This window comes from Panulirus ornatus, chromosome 10 (assembly GCF_036320965.1).
Source record: "Panulirus ornatus isolate Po-2019 chromosome 10, ASM3632096v1, whole genome shotgun sequence".
NCBI classification, from domain to species: Eukaryota; Metazoa; Arthropoda; class Malacostraca; order Decapoda; family Palinuridae; genus Panulirus; species Panulirus ornatus.
In genome coordinates, this window is record NC_092233.1 from 19125881 (window position 1) to 19136423 (window position 10543).

Below are 10543 nucleotides of genomic sequence, written 5' to 3' on the forward strand. Positions count from 1 at the left end.
TAGAAAACCTACCTTCTCAACCCCACTCCTTTAAAAATATTTCTGTAACGCTCATGCCTGGATCTTTGTCTATATATCTTCATCAAATAAGCTACACAGGATTGCTAACAAAGAACTCACTAGACTATCAAATTATGTTAATGTTCATTCACATCTAGGCGACTTATGCCCCATGGCTTATCTTATACAGCAAGTGCGATTTAGCCCACCGCGTTTGAGCAACACAGATGTTCGTTTTCTATTTGGGTTTATCGTGATGTTTCGTATTACTTCGATAATACATTATCAAGATCAGTTTAGCAAAGAGGAAAAACAGTATTGATCTCCAACTTGTCATATCAACATTATGGATTTATAGAACTGGTATTACAGTATATTGACGCCGCTGCTCAATCGATTTAATCACCTTCAACATATACGAAGAGAGGGAGTTAACCTAGTCATCAAAGTTAGGTTCTTGAAAACGTCAATGTTGCTTTTCTTTCTGAACAATTCATCATATCCTTCTGTGTCATTTAGCATTAGAGAAATGTATTAGATTATTATTACTCTCTATTGACGCATACGTACAAAGAACAATATCACAAGAAAAATGATATAAATGAAATCAGGCAAGAACCGGAGTATAACCAGTGTTTGTGTGAGCTTGGCAACACGCCGAGTGGTTTTACGCGACACACACACACCACACACACACTGCACTTCAGCTGTGTGAGGCATCGTACGAGTCTGTCACATCCTGCCACATCGTCCGTCGCATCCTGCGTGACCAGGTGTGTGTAGACACACGTCCTACATCAGAGGTGTGAGGCATCCTACTACGATTTGTGTCACGTATGCCACTTTGGGTTCGTTACTTCTTGAAGGGTTTGGTCAACGACAGTCGTTCTAGCTATCAGTGAAATGTGGAGACTAGATCATTCACGTCGTATTTCGTGATATTCTTCATGATTATTTCAACCATAGAAGCGCTTTATTGCGTTATGTTTTAATGTTAAAAGAAATATATATATATATATATATATATATATATATATATATATATATATATATATATATATATATATATATATATATATGGCAAAAATATACCCTGCAATTTTTGGTCTTTTTATCAGGGCGATAAATTTGCTTGAAAAACTCAATACAAGGACATATTTTTCATAATGAGTTCTACTCTAGGGTTGAAATATTAATGTATATAATTAATCTCTTATTTGATCATAGTTCCAACATTTTGTGGTCATTTCCTTCGTATTTAGTAGATGGCTCTGAGAAGCAATATGACTATTTCTTCACGATTATATCAAGTACAGAAGCGCCTTGTTACGTTATATTTCAGTTTTAAAACAAAAAGTTGTTTTTGGATAAAGATTCCCGGAACTACTTATTACTTGCAATTTTTGGTGTCTTTCTGAAGGAAATGAATTTCTTTGAAAACCTCCGTATCAGGAATATTATTCATGGTATTTAGCGGTCATTAATGTTGATGATTATTCATTGATTAAGATTATGATATTTCTTGATCATTTAGTGGGGTGTCTGTCCGCTCGAGAAAGCAATATGACATTATTCATGATTATTCAAAATGTAGAAGTGCTTAATTACGCTGTTCTAATTCTTTTTTTTTTTTTTTTTTTTTGGAGGGGGATGTTAAAAATATCCTAGGCTGTTGTTACCTGCCAATTTGGGTGATTTTTCTCAGGAATATAAATTAGTTTGACCGTTACATGTGCGGTGCACATACATTAGATATAGACGCGTACGTAACGATAGGAAACTCTGCGGACATAAATGACCTGGGTTTAAATGTATTTGAGAGAGAGAGAGAGAGAGAGAGAGAGAGAGAGAGAGAGAGAGAGAGAGAGAGAGAGAGAGTACATAGCGCTTACGACGAGGGTTTGGTTAGCAGACAGGGCTAACCCGCAGCACTCATTGCAGGAAAATATATAGAGTTACGAGCATACAAATAACAAGCCTTATGAATGACCTGTTGGCGAGTGAGATGGAGAGATTGTATACATATATGGAGTAAGTGCTAGTACCCCACTTGGACCAAAGGAGTAAAACTTGATAGCCCACTGAAGTACAGATCCCTCCCTGCTCAGCCATCACTGTAACCTTCCTGAAACCCAGGTGGGGTAACCTTCTTGGACGCTGGGTGCCTACTACACATACAAGAGGGAATGGTGGGGTGAGGGGAGGGTGTGTAATATATGTAGCGCCTCTTGGTCCAGGAAACAAAGCGATTCTAAGGGAAAAGTTATTTTGGATTTTTGTGGTAATTTTTATCGTTATCTTGCCTAAGGTCGATTGATGTAAAGTGATATTATACTCAAGGATAAAACTTACCCTGTAACCCTGTAACTCACACACACACACACACACACACACATATATATATATATATATATATATATATATATATGATAAAACTCTAAAGTCCCCCTTTCTAGGGGCTCCTACAGCTTCAAGTCTGCGCTACAGTCATTCGCTGGGAGAGGATGACTCTTTAGGTTATGAGTTCTACGGCGAGTTTGTATTCCGATGATACAACTTCGCTCCTATATCCTTCCACACGGTTATTTCAAATGAGCGAGAATGTACGCGATATTACGAGAAAAAAAAAGGTTATTTTGCATCATTTTCACAGGAAGGGTAAGTAGGTTTGACCACAGGGATAAACCCATCCCATTTTTAACTGCACTAATATTCGCGTTACGTAAATAAGATCACATATGATATTTATTGGGTAATTTGTACAGATATCACTCACATACGATATCATCTGGGGAAAAAAATGAAGGGAAAGATCGCGAAACGTTCTCTTGAAATGGAAAATAAAGATCAAACTTATCCTTCCACACGAGTGTAGAAACCATCACACGACCTCGGAATAACACACGTTGAAGAATTGGTGTTTTCACCGTAATGAAATAAGAATAATAACCTTGAAAAATATAGCCATTATAATGAAAAGAAAAAACCCACTGCAGTAGTCCATCAGAGAATTAAGTATTTTTGTGGTAAACTTTCCGGGTTAGCGAGGCTTCCCCCCGCCATCCATAGATCCCCACCTCCCTCTTTTACCCGGCATAACAACCTAGTCAACAGCACATTTAAACATACGTCGTTACTCTCTGGAGCCACATAGTTCAGTAATAATGAAATGCTCTTCTTATTTGTGTAGATTTCATGTATTATTTTTTTTTTGGTATTGTGTTTAAGGCCGCAACGTTCATCATTGTGACTAAATATATAAAAAAAGACTTTCCAAACTTATATAAACACTCGTACCTTTATTGCTTATTTGTTTCATCGTGTGATTACGCAAGTCCGAGGTTTGACGTGTGCATGAGTTAAGAATGCTAACGTATTTATGTGTTATGTATGTACGCTTGAGTGTTTAAGTAGTGTGTGTAACAACATTCATACATGCAATATGTATACAAATCATCCATTCACGACGTAGAAGTATCTATTTATTGTTATTAGGATGATCACCGAGAGAATTAAGTTGAGATTATTTACTATATTTTTATGTATTTCTATTCCTGTTCAAACAAGGGATTACTCGTAGTATTTCAACAATCGTAAGAAATTCCTGGGTCGAACTGAAAAGAGATTAGTGGCAGCCGTTGCCTTAAACTACCAGTTCATCGACCCAAACTATCGCACGTGATCGATCGTTAACATTGTGGGTTGTTTTGCCTGAGCTGGAACATAAATACCGGCGTTGCAGAGAGTAGTTTATTGAAGGCGACTCATTCTCCCGCCAGCCTGACTGAAGGGCAGATCCTAGGCGTCTGTTCTGTCTGTACCTGTGTTCTTGTGATTTCCCGGTGTGTTTTCTGAAGGAAACAGTGTGTGCGTAGAAACACAGTACCGCTGGTGTTAAAGTATATTAATATTTTGAAAATTTATTAGTGAATAAGTATCGTGTGTGACATCGGTTTGACCTGATTGTTGTTCGGTTTAGACGTTTATACCGTAAGTGCAATGTTTCGATATAGTGAGGTCGGTGTTCGGTAAACACGAGTCCCCCCGGAGTGTGAGGGAGGCTGATGGACGAGATTAACCAGGAGCAACGTAGGTAAGGTAAGGCATACTTGATATTTGAACTGGGTTTACCCAGGCGTGTAGCCTATGTTGTCTGATAGTGTGTATTCGACCATGACATATATATATATATATATATATATATATATATATATATATATATATATATATATATATATATATATGTGTGTGTGTGTGTGTGTGTTATAGGGTTGTTGGAGGAGAGGAAGAAGAGGTGGGACAGGAAAAGGGATACTTTGAAATGGAAAAGACAATTGAAATATATATACGGGGATGCAACGTGTCAAGTTTTATTATGCATTTTGGTAATTTTCTGGAAACTTGTCTTTTATGCCTTATTTATTATATGTATTTATGTTTTATCATTTGGTTTTTGAAAGGAGATTCACTAAGGGATGACTGGAGTAGCAGTTAAGTTTTTGAGGCTTCAAGGGAACCAAGAGTGTTCCACATTCATGTCGTTGTCCACATCTCTTGATTTGTCTGTAGTTGGTATCATTGTTGTCTTCAAGTTTCCGCCATACTTTTCGGACTGCTTCTCTTAGTATGAACTGCGTGGTTTGATCTTTAAGTGTTTCTTGCTGTTCCACAGTGATTACATTGTAGGACTAGCTTCCATTTATGACGAATCGTACAGCCTTATTTTATATCCTCGGTAACTTCAGCATGCGTGATTTGGAGGCGATGAACGTTGGTATAGATGAGAATGTTAGGACGACAGGTATTATTATAGCTCTGACCAGTAAGTTTTTGGTTCTGTGGAAGGTGTTAGAATCTACAAATTGGCTGCTTTACCTTGTGTGGATACCTTGTTGATGTGATCTGTTATTAAACCTCCTGATGTTTTATGTGTGACCCAGTATTCTGCAGCTCTTCCTTTGTGTTATCTTGTTACGGCGCAGGATCATATATCGTTGGGTTTTATTCTTCTTAGCGCCCGTATGGTACACTTTTTTATGTGTTTTATATTCCAATGTTTTTCGGATTAATTTAGTCTGGTTGCCTTGGACTGTATACTAAATGGGTATGTTCTGGGAATGAGTTGCTCGAGACTACTATATGAACGGCTTCATCCTCACAGATGGCTCGTGTCACCAGCTGGTGGGAGAATGCCAACTGTTTTGAATTATGGAGGGTTGGTGATTGAATGGTTCCCTGTGGGATATCACTCAACAGGGGTGATTTAGGTGACGTCACAGATTTGATGGTTTCTGCCATGGGGTGGTTTAGAAAGTTACTAGGTGGTAGTCTTTCTGTAATATCTGATGTATTTGATTGTAGTAGTTTGTGCTGTAGACCGTTAGTCCACACTTGTCAAAAGCTTTATCCTTTAAAACTACATTCATTTTTTGTTTCTTATCATATGGAAATAGCGTGTTTTTTCTTTCATGTGAGTATAAGATTTGCTCATTTTTTTTTACTATAAAGAACCACACATGGAATGAATGGCGAGTAAAAAACCTTATGAGTTAACATTTGAAGTTCCTTCTCTCTCTTATGATAGTTATACAGGGAATTCATACGTTATGGAGAGTAATACTTACAGTCAGACGCCGTCTGTGTACATTCTAATGAATTTAGTATACGTATTTTTTTTTAAGCATATGAATATGCAACCTCGTTTAGATTTCACGTAATAAGCTATGCCAAATTTCGACTACTCTTCCATCGAAATGTTTCTGCTGTTCTCTGTATCAGGTTATTTTGACTATTCTTCCATCGAAATGTTTTTATTGTTCTCTATATCAGGTTATCTAGTTTGTCCCTGCATTCATCGGTACATGATCTTTTCCGTTAATACTCTTTTTGAAGGAGTGAGAGTAACGTTTATCAGTCCATTTAGTAACGAAATACTTACGTCATCTCCCCCTGTATGTATTTCCTCCTGTGTTGTTATCGTTAGACCCAACATTTTCTCTAAATTCCTTTTCATTTGTGCAAGAATTTCGCTGCTCTTTGAGTTCATGTTTGCATCATTTTTATCAAGTCAACATTGCACTGTCTGTCTCTTCCTTAAATTTTTTATTTGATCGTCACATAACCATCAGTTAATATCTTCCCGATTTTCTTTTTTATTTTTCTCCTGTAATCAGTTAACTGATGCGATAAATTTTCATAATGGTTTGTTCGTGCGAACTGTTCCCATGGTTGACTGATCAAGGTGACTTATCGTTAGGATAGGTTGTTCATCATTACATCCGGGTCCCATGGTTGAATGTCTGATGGGACTGGTCGTCTGGGTAGTTTGTTGATTAGTACAACCGATTCTCATGATAGATTGGTGGTAGATTGGTGGATGTAAACTGTTGTCTTGGCCAAGGCTAATATATGAGTTTAGTTTTCATAGTATTATGGTTCATAAAGCTGACTGCTGCCATCCATGATAGTATATCAACACATAAATTTCTAATGGTATTATGGTATTTTTTTTATGGTATTTTATCGATTTATGCAACTGGATTTCGTTGCAAGGTGTCGATTAATGCTATCCCTCATCATGTTCGTATCTTCCTTCACACTACCTGTTCGTATGGTGACTTGTACTATTGATACGAAATACTTTCCATGGCCTTTTGTTGATCAACTTGACAAATAAATGTGGAGGTAAGTTGTTGATTATTGTGAACGGTTCCCATAATGCGCTGATCATTATTATATCCGGTTCTCACGGTTTTCTAGTTTTGCATTCTTATTCGACCGTGACTTCTAGTTGTTTTGTATCCCGGGTTAAGACCTCCTCAATCAGTTAGCATTGTTGTGGTTGCTTACTGGTAGAGTATTATCCTATTCACCCACAAGGGAGGGACTGGAAAACAGAGAGGGATCTATTTTTACTACTTCTACAGCAGCAACAACACCAACACCTACTACTACTACTACTACTACTACTACTACTACTACTACTACTACTACTACTGATACTACTACCACCACACCCACTACTACTACTACTATTACTACAACAACTGTTACCACTAGTGATATTATTGATAACAATAGTAATGATAATGATGATAATGATATAACAATGATGATGCTAATGACGATCATGATAATGATAATATTAGTATCAAGTAGCACGGAAGTAGGAGTAGTGATGATAATGATAATGATAATCAAAAGCATAAACGATGAGTGATGATTATCCTATGCATCTCAAGTCGCCACACCCATTCAATGGTTAAGCTATCTGTCATTGCCTGTTAAGATTAGATTATAGTAGTTATAGTGGTTGTAAGATGGTTAACAGAAGATATGAGTTATGCAGATTATACTTTCGTCTCCCTATTTTTGACCTAATACCCTCCTAGGGTCACATTGTTTGTGATTAAGAGCCATATATTCAACCTTCATGGGGCTAGACAACAGTTTCACGGTCGAAACTGCTGTGGTATCCAGCCATTAATCTCATCAGACTTCGATGAAATTAGACGTAGTCCGAAGGTGGCATCACAAAGGTATGGTGGGGATGTCAGGTGACCGATCACTGACAGTTGTCTAGCTAGGATGAAGTTGTGTAGCGGACGAATGGTCGCTTGACTACCGTCCAACCTACAGTCATGTGACCAGATGGTGTTGGCGTTTTCTGTATGGGTGAGAAGGAACCCGAGAATATGCCCTAGTCAAGGATATATCTTCACAGTGACACACACACACACACACACACACACACACACACACACACACACATACCATTTCATGTGTGGCGGGGTGGCGGCGAGAAGGGATGAAGGCAGCATGTATGAACATGTACATGTATGTGAGTGTATATATATATATATATGTATATATATATATATATATATATATATATATATATATATATATATATATATATATATATATATATATATATGTCTGAGTATGTATATGTATGTATACGTTGAAATGTATAGGTATATGTGCGTGTGTGGGCGTTTATGTATATACATGTGTATGTGGGGAGGTTGGGCCATTCTTTCGTCTGTTTCCTTGCGCTACCCCTCTAACGCGGGAGACAGCTACCAAGTATCATATATATATATATATATATATATATATATATATATATATATATATATATAAAGCTTGAATTGCCGTGCGGCAGTTCCTCCCTGTAATACAGTTCGTACAGACCTTTCATCAATAAACGGTAAATATGATGTAGTATTAGTTCAGCTCTGTTGCAGATTGTCATTTAGCAACACGGCATCGCCTCCCTAACCTATAATTCCGTGTCACCTTGCGGCTTCCTATCTGGTCTCTACCATTATGGTATAACTGAGCGAGACTCAAGAGGCCACACCCAACCTACCCAAAAGCCTTCGATACAGAATTTACGTTACGTCGTTATTAATAGTTTACAGTAAGTAAGAAAAAAAAAAATGAATGTACCGAGAGTTGACGGACGGACAGAATTTTTTTTTATACTAGAAGTCCAGAAATAGATTAGAGTTTAAACCCCTTTTGTTATATTTTCTATTTTCTTACTTTGCTTAGATACGTTAAGATGAGGAGTTTAGTTGTTTGTATAACTAGGATACTATAAACATTTACTGGCAATTTATTAGTGATTCAATAGAAATTGACAAGCGATTAACTATGATAAATCAGTGATTTACGTTATATTGATCAATGATTAGCTATGAAATCATAAAGTCATCCCTCACAGTACACAATCAGTCAAGGGATGGTCATGACCAGTACGAGAGATATGGAGGATTGGGGGGAATAGTCCCTCCTAATCCTTGGACTAATGGTTTTGGAGGATTGGGACCTTCATCCTCCTTCCATCCCGGGACCTGGGAAACCCCAGGAAGGGAGAGGACAGTGGCCAACCCTTTCCTATACAGTCTTGGGACTGTGATAACGAAGGGATCTATACGGAAGGGAGAGCTAACTTCTGGTTCTTCTCCACCACTTAGAAAATACCTTTTAGTGCAAGCCTGAGTTTACTAAGCCATCCAGCCCACGCGAGTTGGCCACCAAAGGCACCTCTCCTCATTAGCTTCCCATAGCGTAGACTGATAGTAAACCCACACACATCCAGTAGTGTAGACTAAAGTATATCCATAAAGCATGTATGAAGTACAATGTTTATCCTGTTGTATATCAGATGGTTCATCTATATTCCTTGTATGTGCACAAGGTATAAACTTTTGTGTACATTCAATGACATGCACTGTGTTTTAGAATTGTGGTTTACATTAGAATACATGGGGCAGCCAGATAACTGAAAATCTGATGGTCTGTGAAGAGGTTATCTGCTGTAGAGATAGGTTCTTGAAACAGAAGATTAGAAAATGGAATATCTATATTTTTGATAAAACAAAAGAGAAAAATTATTCGAACTATTCTGCCCTTTTGTCCTATAATTCTTTTTCCCCTCCTTCTCTCGTTTTAAGTTCTCAGCTGTGTCCTAGCCTGCATTTATTTTCGAGTTCACTTGACATTTTGGCAGGGCGTGGGTTCCATTCTTAACACTAGGGACGGAGACAGATAAATCTCTGACCTGTCGGAGGCACCAGATATACAGTAACCTCTATGTCCCACAGAGGTGTATATATATATATATATATATATATATATATATATATATATATATATATATATATATATATATATATATATATTTAGATAGATGGGTAGATAGGTAGATATAACAATATACGTACCTTCCCATACATTTAGTATATTGTATGTGGTGTTCCCGAACTCCGCCTGCAAGACGTTCCACCGCGATTTGAAAAGTCACCTTTATCGAGGCTGTATCAGTGTATCAGTATTGTCAAAGAATTTCTTAATCATAAGGAGTCTACGTTTCCTTCCTACCGGAAGTAGCGCAGCCTTGGGCTGCAGGAGCTTTTTGAGAGGTTTGGGTAACACCGTGACCCCTTCATGGAAACTTGTCCTGAGGATTTTATTGATGAGATAAATAAGTGTTGTGTGTTACTTGATGAATGCTACACATGCATGTGGTAAACTGTATATACTGCTATGTAGACTTGGTACACAGTCTATAAACTCTATACTCCATCATGTGGTTCTAACCTGTTGAAATTTCATGGTTCTGTGGAAGGTGCCAGGATCTGTACAAACTGGCCAGGGCCACTTTTCCTCGAGCGGATCTCTCGATAGTTTTAAGGTTCTCGATGTCTATGCGTGACGCAGGATTCTGCGATTCTTCTTTCGTGTTATCCTTTTTACCTTCAGTGGTCATTGCGCTCTGTTTGCGATATATCCCGACTTTTGCACTAGGTAGGGGAAGTATACCGTATGGTATATCCTCCCCTTCACTTGATATACAGGCAGTATGGTATATATTCTTTAGCATATGTTAGTTATACATGTAGTGATCTGTGTGACTGTGGGGTCACATAACCTGAAACTACAGGCAGTCGAATACATCAACCAGTCTTTGATGGTGATGAAGCGAGATGTTGTATAGGGTTGTACGATTCAGAAGTGAGAACGTTAGAAGTGT